The 14,535-nt window shown below is 28.8% G+C and overlaps 1 pseudogene; it reads right to left on the bottom strand.

The window, feature by feature from the left end:
- Positions 1 to 724: 724 nt before the first annotated feature.
- On the bottom strand, positions 725 to 6,098 carry LOC145576993 (alpha-L-arabinofuranosidase 2-like; annotated as a pseudogene).
- Positions 6,099 to 14,535: the final 8,437 nt, after the last annotated feature.

Genomic DNA, 14,535 nt, shown 5'->3' with positions numbered 1-14,535 from the left:
ATGCCTTTTGAACTGTGAATTGTGATGTGTGGAATTCAGTTGTCAATAGCTATATAATTGCAGTTAGGATTCTTAGTATCATGTTTGATGATTATCTTATTGTTGTCATCCAAACTATATTGGTTTTGTTAGTCTTTTAAAGAATAACAAAAATCATATAGCCCTCAAACAGATGGTTTCATTGTCTGAGAAGTAAGGACAAGTTTTTCTTCAGACATTGCATTCTTATTATAAATTCTCTACTCTAATTGATTTTATATTGATTTCAGGATTGTACGTACTATATATAATATGGAAGCGAGATAGTGGTATCATAGTGGCATTAAACAATTAAATGGCAAAAGAAAAGTGTAAGTTAGAGTAGAGTCTTAGACACTAACGCAGCATAATAGGCCAAAATCGAAACTACTAACAAAAGGCTGTACAGGATCAGGGTCATCACAAGCCCATTGATTTACTTTGGTCTAGTTTTTGCGGCAAGTCACAAAATTTCAGTTGATCCAACATAATATAGTATAGTAGCCCAAGATACTACAAATTCTTCAATTCAATCATCCAAAAACGGGCAAGTGTAAAAATATAACCCCTTATCCTCAAATTGAAAGTTTTACAATTACAAACTAGACCACGAAAACATACAGAAGAATCTTGCAATATCAGAATTTAAAATAGTAGAACCAGTTTAAACTCAACACAACTAATCTTGTTGCATTACTTGACTACTTGAAAACATGGCTAAGGGGAGGGAAAAAACAGCTTACAAACGTACAATTTGTTCTTAAAAAAAAAGTACAAATTTCTACAAGGTACTAAAAATAAATAAAAGTGCCGAATGTGGACATTATTGGAGGGGCTTGCTTATATTCAGATCAAACGCCGTCAATGAGTACGGCTGGACCTCCACAAGTATGTCTTTCTCCACTTTGGAATTTAGAATTCTGGATAAAGGCACCACCTAGCAATTACATGTTACATCACATTAGAAATGGCTATTATTTGATGATAAGAAGATATAGTATAAATAAATATTAAAGTTATACCTTAACAGGGTTATCAAAGGTGTTATCCGCTAGTAGGTCATCACTAGCTAGCACAACTTCCCTCCAAATTACTATGGAGTTTGAGTCAACTCCATTGAGAGAAATGTTCAGTTTCAACGATTCATCATTGTAGTTGACAACCTACGTGATTAAATATGCAAATTTTAATATTGTAAGACTAGTATAATGTATTGATTATATATAGAAGTAGAAGTATGATATCAGAGAATAGAGATTTTCATAACCTTAATCATTATGTGGCTCTTTTTCTCTTTAGTCGTCCAACTAATAGCGGTAAGAAATGTGTTTTTTGGTTTAAAATGGTTGTGGAGACGAACACTCAAAAGTGTTGCTCCACTTGACTTTTGAAAAAAAGTCTGCACCTAGTAACTTGCGATTCCGTACACTTGGTATGTGTTGAAAGAAATTGCGTCCGGAATCCAACTATGATTTGCAAGTAAAATTAAGAGAAATAATTAAAACTTCGAATAATTTACAATATAAATCCCAAATATAATCACCAAGTGTGTAATTACCTTCTGTTATAATTCTGATTTAGAAAAATTGGGGCGTAACTCACCATTTCCACAACATCACTATATTAAGATCAATAGCATGAACATTAATAATACTCGTATATAATCAATAATATAGTTAGATTATTTTGATGAATTAAAAATTGATCAAAGTGATGATGAGTGAAATATTGGCTATACCTGTTCTGCTCTAACGAAAGCAAGAAAGCAGCTTCCGCTAACGCTGCTCCAAATGTTCCGTTCTTCTTCTTTGCATCATTCATGTTTCTCACGGCATATTCACTCACAAAGGCCTATAGATTAATACCGCTTATCAATGTTGTTAAATACTCCGTATTGATAGTGTAACTGTAATTAAATTACAGGGGCGGGTTGCCACCCCCCTCTCAAAATTTGGCCCAAATTTGTTTTCATATTCAATGTCTAGTAAAAAGCCCAAAAGTCATCGTAAGCAGTTTGTATGAAGCGTCCAAGGCTCCAAGCTTACTAGGGGAGTATATGTCATACACTCATACTACTAGCTATTTGCACTACACAAATCCCAAAGCAATGAACCATACATGAATTCACTGGTTCAATACTAGCTATTTGCACTACACAAATTACAATATTACCCTTTTAGTTATCTTATTTAGTTATTCTATTTATGGATTATTTTTATCCACAATTTCAATGCCTTGAATTATTATTTCCTCTTCAATTTTTTTTATTGTGTCAGACTTGAGTCTTAGCTAATGAACTTAGCTATTATTTGATTTTTAATTATTAGTCATAACAAATAAGTAAATAACACCTTTATCCACCCTTTGAAGTTATGAGTTAAAGAAGTAATGTCAAAGCTTATTGGAATAAAATTATATCAATGATTATTTTATTTTAATGGTATTTATATAGTAATTAATAATATTAAGGTAATAATATACTTTTTTAAGGAATGCTCTACTATACATGTATTATGATATTTGTATAATTAATAATATTAAGGTAATTTGGCCCCTAAAAAAAATTGTCAAGATCCGCCAAACTATTAACGTACGTGAACTAAAATTTAGAGGAGAGAAGGGATGCAGTATCAAATTATCAATGTATTATACTATTATGTAAAAACTAAAAAGTATCATTAAATTTAATAAAAAAATACCTACTAACATGATATTTTAATAACATGATTATTCATACAATCATACCTTTGGGGCATGAGAATCTCTTCTTATCTTCCCAAATAAATTAGTTAGTTGAAGCATTTCTGAAGTATTTGGGTATGTCTGAAAATCATGAAAAATATAAAGATTAATTTATCTAGAAAAGAAATCAATGTTTTCAAATTGTTTTTTTTAGAAGATATATGTTTAAATTGTTAAAACAATAGCAAGCAAAGAGTCAATCAGAAAATATTACGTACATGATAGATAGTCATATATGTCAGCAGGATGGTCTAAAGGCTTCACTGTTGCATCGCAATTTGATATCACTTTGATATCAGGATGCATTTTCTTTAACGATTTGTAAAACTTGAGATAGTTTCCTATAAAATAGACAAAACAGAAAAGTAACTAACAAATTTACAAAACCGATTGAAAAGATCATATAATAAATATGCAATCATTCAAGTACCTCTATAGGTGTTGTAATAACAACCCTCATTTCCGAAAGCGATGTAATTCAGTTTGAAAGGTTTTGGGTGCCCCAACTTTGCACGTAGGGAGCCCCATGTCGAATTTGGACTACCCCTTGCAAATTCGACACTGTCTAACATTTCCTATATTTTCATGGTGAATATTTGTAGTCAATTGATAGTTTATATAAGATAGTGCAACACAAAATCATTCAATGTTCAAGGATTCATTACTTACTTGCACAAATGGTGCAATTAAGGAGGTGTCAAGTTGCTCTGAGGTACCAATTCCTACAATAAGATTATATACGGAATAGTAATTAGTTGTGTAACATAATTAGTTGATAAGGAAAGTAGCTTAGATGATATATTGGAAGAGTTAAACATAACGAACCATTGTTAATAACCCACACAGGCTCGGCATCTAAATCTTCGGCCAGCTGCGAAAAGAAAAAAAAAAAGACTAATTATAACAAAATTACTGGTTAACTAATAACTATGTAATGACATTTATATAATAATTAAATTAATTTTATTACTTTCCTAAGAAAATTGCATTGATGAAGTGACAATTAATATAATACGAGTACAATGTAAAAGTGTTTTACTTAATCACCTGAAGATATTCAAGGTAGCCTAGACCATCATCACTCCAATAACCCCAAATATCATTAAAATGTCCTGGTCTTTCTTCCCATGGTCCGACGGCGTCTTTCCATCGAAAAGCATTCCTTAGATATTTGCCTTCAACGTAACATCCACCTACATTTTAATGTATAGTTACATCATAAGAAGTATTAGTGCATAGTACACATTTTTAAGCATTTAAAAGTGTTAATGTATAGTACTAGAGTTTTTATATTAGCGAAGTACCAGGAAATCTAAGGAACCTTGGCTTCAAGTTGAGAAGCATTTCCATCAAATCGTTTCGGAATCCATGACCCTAAACAATAAATTCAAGTTTAATTCAAATTTGACGTCTTACAACCCGAAAAAAATAGTTACTCCGTAATTGTTTACTACGTATGTTAAAAATAATACGAGTACGTAGTAATTCGATCACCTTGTATGTGTCAATTGGCATAGCAGAAACTTGATCAAGCCAAATGGTTCCTTTTTGGCTGGTAGTGAATTGAAGCCTGGCTGTTGTATACGATCCTCTGGCTTTTAATGTGATCTCTATTTTTGTCCATTTCTTAACTATTGCAGCACCAACTCTACATCAATAATAAAAGGAATCACATTCACAATTTCACATACATAATTATAGTATGAGACTACACCTATTAGTTTGCTAATGGGTCCGATTTGGTCCAGGTTTGTTTTAGGCAATTTGAATCGTGACTATCGTGTCATATGCATATATTTTTTATTACAAGCATTTACCGATTTACGTAACATCAACTAATTAATAGTAGTAATGATATTTATATTAAGGTATATATATGTGCAACATCAACGAATAGTAATGATATTATTAATTGACTTACGTAATATGCTGAAAGGCCAGAGTTCTTGTCCCATCTTCACTAACAAATGACACAAAAGCATCAATTTGTTGAGTTGATTTAAGGTAAAAGATCACTCTGTAACTTTTACCTTCTTCAATGTTCTACAAATTAAAGTTGTAAAATCATATATTAGGCACTAATTAATTATAACATATATAAGAAATAAATAATTAAACTAATACGTATTATTACCATTCCCCAGTAGCCGGGATTGTAGAGCCCGACCCCTCCCGGAGGACAAGTACTTTGTTCACAAAGTACGTCCATCCGTAACGCAACCGGGTTATGTTTGAAGCACGACACTAGCTCCGTTACGATGTAAATGTCCTCATCCTCACCAATTTTAGCCCAAGGAATGATTGACGAAGGCATAGAGTGACCTCCGGCTTCGAATCCTAATTAAAAATCACGTAATCTTAAATGAGTGATGATGAATAATATAGCTAGTATGTTTAAAAGAAGATACATGTACGTACTATAGAAATTGAAATGCATGTAACGTAAAAGTCAAAGTAAAAGTAGTTAATTAGTATGTCACCTGTGTTACTCACAAGCTCCGCCCAAAACCCACCGGCTCCGGCATAGTTGATTTCCTAATTGAAAATTTAAATTAGAGATGTATGTTAGTTTCAAATCTTTTTATCAAATGAATACTTGTAACATCGATGATAATAAAAATAAAAATAAAAATAAAAATAAAATAAAAAGTCCGGTCCAAACATCCTTAATTATGTTTACTTGCAGGTACATTTAAATGATCATGAGTCTATTCGGCCTTGAGGTTATAGGCTTGTTTCGATATATCTACATTGTTTCAACATGATCATGAGTCCTGGCGGTTCTTAGCTTGCCAATGCTGAGGTCATTATGATCAAGAGTCCTCAAGGTATATCAGTTGTTATTTTACAAAGGCCTATATTTTACAAAGGCCTAAATTAAATAGAATTGTATAACATTATTCTAGATGATTGAATTGTGTAATAAGTGTTCAAATTCTTATTAATTGTTTGAATTTATCTTCTTATAGTACGTACGTAGCCATCATAACTTCCAAAAAAACGAAATTAGAGTACGTACGTAGCCATTATAACTTATAATTTATCTTCTTTAACTTATAATTGTTTAAATTAGAGTATGTACGTAGCCATCATAACTTCCAAAAAAAACGATAGTAAAAAAAGTACTTACGAAATGATAATAATACGTACCTCGAAAAAAATGCCGAAAAATACCGGAGATATCTAAGACGTCCGTTGGAGGCGTCAACAGAGACGGAGGTAGTGAGGTGGCCGTTGTTTTCATCAACAGGAACGGAAGATGTGAGGTGGAGGTTGAAGACTCCAAGCAATAGCCAACACACTATAAGGAGGGAGAATATAGGCTTTGAAACATCCATAATAATTTTCAATCAGTAGTGTGTGTTTTGATGAAGAAGAAGAGAAGTAAAGGTGAGGAAGTTCCTTTAATTTTTTCGTTGGAGATGAAGAAGAAGAGAAGTACGAGTATATGGTAGAATGATGAAGAAAAGAAATGTGAGGAAGGTTTTTTTTTTTTTTTTTTGAGCTGAATGGTAGAATGAGTAGAAATGAGGGAGGGAGCTATATTTATAGCCGAATTTCTACTGTGTTAACCTCGGTAAAAAAAAAAAAAAAAACCTTGCGTAGTTATCAAACACAAAATAAAGCATCCACAAGTAAATATAGATAAAGTAGCTTCTAATTAATGAAGGTACATTGGTTTGTCTTTCTATCTGATTAGACTTTTATGCCTTTAATTTTTTTCTCCTATTTTTAGCAAATTCTATCCTTTATATCGATTATTATGTGATATGCACACTTTAGGGCCTATTCTCTTACGTTGAAATTCAGTTCAGTTCAGTTCAGTTCAGCTGAGTTTAGTTCAGTTCAGTTCAGCTGAGTTTAGTTCAGTTCAGTTCAGTTCAGCTCAATTCAGTTCAGTTCAGTTCAGTTCAGCTCAGCTTTTAATTTCCTTCTCTTATAAAATATTCATTTCATTTCAGTTCAGTTCAGTTCAGTTCAGCTGAGTTCAGTTTTCAGTTCAGCTGAGTTCAGTTCAGTTCAGCTGAGTTCAGTCAATGAGAACAGACCCTTAATCACCTCTTTTTCCTACTTCATTTTTTTAACAATCAGTCATATTTTCACATTACCTTTTACCTTTATTTTATAGTAATCCTCACAAAACCACTCACAATTCATTAAGAAAATCATAATCTACATATCTACATTATAATAGATAAATTAAATAAAGTAAATAATAAAGGCGGTATTTTTTTTTTTTTACTTTGTTCTTTGTAAACTTTTAAAATGAACAAAAAATTTATGAATTCAAAACTTAATACTTGGTGAGATTTTTTGTGCATGAATAACATGTTAAGAAAATAATAATGATAATATGCTCCAACTATACATTTCTAATTCAGTCTACCTAACAATAATTGTACCACTTTTTTCAAAGAAATTCAAATAATACCCATTATTATGTTTAAATTTGCCAATGGTCCATATGGTTGAAAAATTCATGTAACAATGGAGAAATGTAGCATAGTCCAGACTACAATTGTTATATGCTCTTAAATGTACACATTTCAACCTTTTGAATTCTTAACATTTTCTAATTTGTTTGTTACTAATAAATAAGCATCTCTCTTATGTATCACCATAGATGAGATGAGTAAGCTAATTGCATTAATACTCATCATGTTATTTCTGATTATATATATATATATATATATATATATATATATATATATATATATATATATATATATATATATATATATATATATATATATATATATATATATATATATATATATATAACTTATTAACGGTAGGTGTATTAAAATGATGTATTCGAAACTTAATACTTCACGAGATTTCTTGTGCTTAAATAAGATGCTAAAATATAATGATAATATGCTTGAACCATACATTTCTAATTCAATCTACATAACTATAATTGTATAACACTCTTTTCAGATTGATTTAAATAATATCCATATAATTATGTAAAAATTTGCCCATATATCTTCTCTATCAATATATGGATAAACTAGGGTCCATATAGTTGAAAAATTCGTGTAACAATGGTAAAAATGTAGCATAGTCCAGTCTATAATTGTTATATGCTCTTAAATGTACACAATCAACCTTTTGAATTCTTAACATTTTCTTATTTGTTTGCTACTAATAAATAAGTATCTTATGTATCACCTTAGATGAGATGCGTCAGATAATTGCATCAATAGCTATCATGTTATTTCTAATTTCATTACCTACTCTGATCCCTCCATCTCTCATTAGTCAGACCACTATTTTTCTTATAGATCGTGTGACTCGATCGTGTGAGATTACTTGTAACAAATTCATAAAAGAAAAGGGCCAATAAATTTATTTACTAGTATTTCTATTGTTTTTATAACTTTTTACTCATTATTTTTATTGAAAACTCAAAAATCACTTACACCCCTCAAAAATCACGACAAAGTGGCAAACTTCCCACTATACATTATACTGTAATGAAATGATACCATAGTAACAACAAACTATGGAGTTACTAATAGTCTAACACACAATAATATACAGTAGAGTATATGAAAGTCAATTATTTAGCATAGAGCATATTGCATTATTTAGGACGAAGAAAATGACATTTGAAAAAGACAATATTAAGAGTGCAGGTTAATTAATGCAGTAAGGAATTGATTTCAAAAAAAAAAAAAAAAATTACTATGCAGTAGCCAGTAGGGAATGCATATATACTACAGTAATTAAGACTCTACTGCACAAGTTGCCACAATTATTACCTGGATTTATAGAAATTATAGGTTTTGAAAAAAGTTCACAAGAACATGCATATGGCTTCTTAGGGCAATTAATTTGATCAGTTTAACCTAGAATATATGTTAGTCCAAACAATTTTAGGCAGCCCATTAATACTTTAAGGTAGAAATAATAAAAGTGCACAACATTAATATTCTTATCTTTCTTTTAACATCAAACTAGTGTGTGTCTCGGGCGATGCCCCGCCCAAATTGCTAGTTTGTACTTCTTTAACTTGATAATTATGTTCAAGTGTTGTATAGCTAGTGTGTGATTTGGGCGTTGTCCCGGACGTTACGGTTTTTTTTTACTACATATGTATTTATTTTCTAATCTTGTGAAAAATAAATAAATTAAATAAACTCTAATTTAAAAGGAATATATAATGTTAAATATGCGAAATTTAAAACACAAATAAAAGTTGGTGGAGATGGTAAGTGTGTAGCACTTATTTGTGTGAGGTTGAGGGTTCGATTCTTAATAAAACCATATTTTATTAATATTTTATTAATTTTGTTAAATGAAGTCGCAAGCTTACGTGTTGCTGACGTGGCATTATGACATGTTGTCATATACGTTGAAGAGTGCCACGTGGCACCGTTCCTTTAAAAGGAACACCTTTTAATATATAGTATAGATAGATGTTCATAAAATATACTCCCAACGTACTTGGTATATAGCTAAACAACATATAATGGGCATCAATTTATAGATTACTATGACTTATTAAGTTATTATAGATTACTATGGCAACATTATTACTCTAATGTCCCTCTAAATTTGGTAACAAAATAATAATGAGGTAGATTTCAAAAATTTTGAATTCCTCAATTTCATCTTGTTTTTTTTTATTGGAAGAACAATGGAAAAGCAAATTGTGGAAACATGCATGTGGAAATCAAATCACATTGGTTATAATTGGCCATCTAGTACATTATTATTTTGATTGTTTTCTTTTCAAAATTACCGGAAAATTAAAAACTAGGAAAATTATGAAAATTGCAATCATTTTCATCATTAAACCAATCAATAAATAGAAAACTAGCTAGGTATATAATATTATGGAATATTTTTTAATACATTTGCTCATTGAAAAATCAAACGATACTATAATTTAATGCAAAATACTAAATTTATTATGAATGATATTTTCAACCATCAAGGGAAAAAAGCAGATAAACAGGGAACAAAAAAAAAAAAAAAAAAAAAAAAAAAAAAAAAAAAAAAAAAAAAAAAAAAAACTAATGGAGTATTATGCAAAAATCGCAATTGGATGGAGCCAATCAACTACAAATAAAATAATAGATCATCAAGAACATTGACTTGGATTGTTCAAATTAATTTACTATAATTAGAAGCAAATTAAATAACCCAATAATTGATCGTTTCAATAATATTATTCAATAATTACACAATATAATTAAAAGTTGAAAGACAATCTATTGCTTTGAATTGGAAAAAAATTGTAGGACTAAATTTTTTTTTTTTTTTTTGACAAAAAGGACTAAAATTCTTAAAATAGAAGGCAATAGCATGTAGCCAAAGCCGAATGCTAGTAACTGCTAGTAATTATTGATACATGTTTCGTCTCATTACTATAGATTGGATCACACCGCTAGTTGTAGTCTTGTAGACTTGTAGTAGTTTCTATCTTATAAAACAAAATAAAAGAAATAAATGAGTAAGTGGTTTTTATTAAGATGACTAATTGAGCTATTAAGTAATTACAATCAAGTGGCTAGACATTTCAATAATTGAAGTACATTCTTAGGTTACTTAAGGTTTGTAAAATCATATTTTGTCTAATTTTACAAGTTTTAATTAATTTATAGACTTTTTTTTCCATATTATTTATTTTATTGAGTTCTAAAATATTTTATTAAAATATAAAAGGAAATGACATGTCTATCCTCCACAATTTTTATCGTTATATTGCCCAAAAGAAACACATCACGTCTAAAATCATAATCTAATTTTCAATAAAAAAAAAAAAAAAAAAAAAAAAAAAAAAAAAAAAAAAAACACATTTAAGCCTATCATTAAAACAAACAATGGAGGGAAAAAATACAATGGAGGAATAAGAATTTGAACCTATATTTTCACTTGTTATGGACCTTATGTTTTCCTTATTGAAAATATTGTTCATACACTGTCTGTCTATCACTACTCTTAAAAACTAAAGTACTTAATACTTTTATATCATAAAATTTATCATCCAAACATAAATCTCTATCACATCATGTCATACGATGAAACTTTCCTATTAACTTGTGCATTATTTGTGGGTAGGGACGTAGGGTAACATACCTAATTTTGTGCACACAAGTCAACATAATAAAGACCGTAGCATAAATACAATTCTTGTACAAAGAATAACATTTGCTTAAAATTTCGAATTCGTAAACAAAATATATAAACACCCTCATTTTTAATTTTTTTGATAAAACGTCATTGTTTTCTTTATTATTATTATTTTTATGTTTTTTATCTTTCTGTTTTTTATTTTTGCTGTATTTTTCGTTTATCTTTCGTTGTTTAGTCTTTCCATGAGATAAGGAGGCTATTAAATTCTAGTCGTCTTCCATGAGATAGGGAGATTACTAGTACCGTGTAAAAAAAAACAAATTAAACCAAATACATAATCATATGTACAAGGAGAATATATTTCTAGAAGAGGAAAAGAATCATTAATTATTAAAAAATCAACAATGATATCATAATCTACAAGTATATAAGGAGGCCAAAAGTTTGGAGAGTTTTCTCACATAGGTTATTCTTATAAATTCAATCATTTATCTCCCTTCACTCTAAAAACAAGCAATAAGCTATAACAAATGGATAGAATGACATTCTTTGTGTCCCTCATGCTAGTGCTACTAGTCATTTTGTCTTGATTAATCTCCTTATTATGGATTAAAATAAATTATGTATATATTCAAGTTTTATACTCCCTCCGTTTCAATATGATAGTCCCATATGGAATCAATCACATAAAATAAGAAAAGATGAATATTTGGAATCTAACACTAAAGTAAAAAACAGTTCATAAATAGTTTTGTCATATTTAATTTTTTTAAGGAAAGCATTAGCTATAATTGCATACATCAAGGGAGTAATTTCTTTACTTAAAGTCATATAATCAAATCACAATCAATTAATTTAACCAATTTGAATTTAATATGTGTAAAATAGGAAATAAAAACTAAGTTAAAGTGGAATACATTTAATATGGGTAGATCTTTTTGAAACGCCCAAAATAGTATATAGGATTAACAAATTGAAACGGAGGGAGTAATATTTATTCAAGCAAGATTTTTTTTTTGTTAGTAACTTAACACCTCGATACAGTTTAATCACTGTTCTTAAAATAATTCATATGAAGTACTATCTAATTTAGTTAATCTATTTTATTATTGCAGGTTCTAGTGTTATGAGTTCAAGGCCATACAAAGTGATCATTAACCAATGTCAAGCTTGTGTACCCTTAGATAATTGTACTACGAATGCATGTCAGGCTTTGTATGGCATTGATTACGATTGCAGACCCTATAAGGGGTGTTGTATTTAAATTGCACTTGTGATTTTTATGAAATAAACACATTGTGGTAGTGCAATTGCAATTGTAATGCCCGATTTACAAATTATATAAAGAGATGATTTTGCATTATTAAATGAATTGTTATATATATATATATATATATATATATATATATATATATATATATATATATATATATATATATATATATATGTCAATGACCTTATACCGTTAATTGGTCAAGTTGCGCATTAATTTTATTATTAAGGATTGCTAGAAATATTAGCCCATATTAATGAATTTATTTATTTATTTATATTGTTTTTATAACTGTTTTACTCATTGTTGTTATTAAAAACTCAAAAATCACTTACACCGTACCCCTCAAAAATCGCGGCAAAGTGGCAAACTTCCCAGTTCCTACTATACATTATACTGTAATGAAATGATACCATAGTAACAACAAACTATGGAGTTATTAATAGTCTAACATACAATAATATACAGTAGAGTATAAGAAAGTCAATTATCTTGCTTTAAATCATAGGCCAATCAAATCGATACAATTAATGATGGGAGGCAGAAGTATAAGCTTAGCATAGAGCATATTGCATTATTTAGGACGAAGAAAATGACATTTGAAAATGAAAATTTTAAGAGTGCAGGTTAATTAATGTGGTAAGGAATTGGTTTCAAAAAATATAAAATAAAATTTGCAGTAGCCAATAGGGAGTGCATATATACTACTCTACTGCACAAGTTGCCAAAGTGCACAACATTTTTTTTTTTTTTTTTTTTTTTTTTTTTTATTTTTTTTTTTATTTATTTATTTATTTATTTTTTTAAGACAAGGCACAACATTAATATTCTTATCTTTCTTTTAACATCAAATGTTCATAAAATATATTCCCAACGTACTTGGTATATAGCTCAACAACAAGTAATTTAGAAAGTTTGTCCCTCTTATTTTTGGAGTATAAATTTATAGATTACTATGACTATTACTATGGCAACATTATTAATCTAATGTCCCTCTAAATTTGGTAACTTAATAATAGTGAAGTAGATTTCAAAAATTTTGAATTCCTCAATTTCATCTTGTTTTTTTATTTTTTTTTAATGGAAGAACCTACAATGGAAAAGCAAACTGTGGAAACATGCATGTGGAAATCAAATCACATTAGTTATAATTGGCCATCTAGCTTAGTACATTATTATTTTGATTGTTTTCTTTTCAAAATTACGGGAAAATTAAAAACTAGAAAAATTATGAAAATTACAATCATTTTCATCATTAAACCAATCAATAAATAGAAAACTAGCTAGGTATATAATATTATGGAATATTTTTTAATACATTTGCTCATTGAAAAATCAAAGGATACTATAATTTAACGCAAAATACTAAATTTATTATGAATAATATTTTCAATTATCAAGGGAAAAAAAGCAGATAAACAGGGAACAAAAAAAAAATACAACTAATGGAGTATTATGCAAAAATCGCAATTGGATGGAGCCAACTACACATAAAATAATAGATCATCAAGAACATTGATTTGGATTGTTCAAATTTATTAACTATAATTAGAAGCAAATTAAATAACCCGAAAATTGATCGTTTTAATAAGATAATTAAATAATTACACAATATAATTAAAAGTTGGAAGACAATCTATTGCTTTGAATTGGAAAAAAATTGTAGGACTAAAATTCTGAAAATAGAAGGCAATAGCATCTAGCCGTAGCCGAATGCTAGTTACTGCTAGTAATTATTGACGACGTTGTACACGTTGTACACGTTTCTAATTTCTATCTTATAAAACAAAATAAAATAAATAAATAAGTAGTTAAGGCACATGCACTAAGAAGCCAAATATTTTGTATTTTAGTATAAAATAAGTAGACAACATTTCTTAGTGACTAGACATTACTTATTAGTCATTAAGAAATGTCACTAAGAAGCTATAAAGTAATTACAATCAAGAGGCTAGACATTTCAATAATTGAAGTACATGCTAAGGTTACTTAAGGTTTGTAAAATCATATTTTGTCTAATTTTACAAGTTTTAATTAATTAATAGAGTTTTTTTTTTCCATATTATTCATTTTATTGAGTTCTAAAATATATTATTAAATTATAAAAGGAAATGACATGTCTATCCTCCACAATTTTTATCTTTATAATTCCCAAAAGAAACACATCAAGTCTAAAATCATAATCTAATTTTCAATAAAAAAAAATTTAAAAAAAAAAAATTACATTTAAGCCTATCATTAAAACAAACAATGGAATACAATGGAGGAATAAGAATTTAAACCCATATTTTCACTTGTTATGGACCTTATGTATTCCTTATTGAATATATTGTTCATATACTGTCTGTCTATCACTACTCTTAAAAACTAAAGTAATTTATAAATATCATTACTATTCGTTGATTTACACATAT

This window comes from Chenopodium album, chromosome 2 (genome assembly GCF_948465745.1).
Source record: "Chenopodium album chromosome 2, dcCheAlbu1.1, whole genome shotgun sequence".
NCBI lineage: Eukaryota > Viridiplantae > Streptophyta > Magnoliopsida > Caryophyllales > Amaranthaceae > Chenopodium > Chenopodium album.
This window is presented reverse-complemented; position numbering and strand designations above follow the sequence as displayed.